Raw genomic sequence first — 305 nt, forward strand, 5'->3', positions numbered from 1 at the left:
GAGTGCTGGCTTCTCCTTTCCCCTCTGTGGAGTGAACTGTGACTTTAACCTCGAGCTGGGGGAGTCTCGCTAGTGTTCTGCTCCACTGGCTTTTAAAGCAGCTGAGGGGTTTTCAGTGGTCACACATCTCATTGCTGAAAATGGTGGGTTTTTTTTTTTTTTTTCTTTTTAAAGTCAGGTTCTAGGGCCTGGGAGCTGCAGAGGAGGCCAGAGAGAACCCTGCAGGTCTGAGGGCTGAGGCCCGAGCTGTAGCAATGGGAAAAGAGGTGGAAAGCAGATGTTAATCAGTTTCTTTCAGCTCTGGC

General features: G+C 49.8%; 2 protein-coding genes across 5 annotated transcripts in view; both read left to right on the plus strand.

Annotated features, from left to right (window-relative positions):
* LOC104989974 (neuroendocrine secretory protein 55) overlaps positions 1-305 on the plus strand; it is a 57,778-nt gene that overhangs the window by 35,468 nt on the left and 22,005 nt on the right. The window lies entirely within an intron of this gene.
* Positions 1-305, plus strand: part of LOC104989972 (guanine nucleotide-binding protein G(s) subunit alpha isoforms short) — a 66,963-nt gene that overhangs the window by 34,568 nt on the left and 32,090 nt on the right. The window lies entirely within an intron of this gene.

The sequence above is a fragment of the Bison bison genome, unplaced genomic scaffold (genome assembly GCF_000754665.1).
Source record: "Bison bison bison isolate TAMUID 2011002044 unplaced genomic scaffold, Bison_UMD1.0 scf7180017864167, whole genome shotgun sequence".
NCBI classification, from domain to species: domain Eukaryota; kingdom Metazoa; phylum Chordata; class Mammalia; order Artiodactyla; family Bovidae; genus Bison; species Bison bison.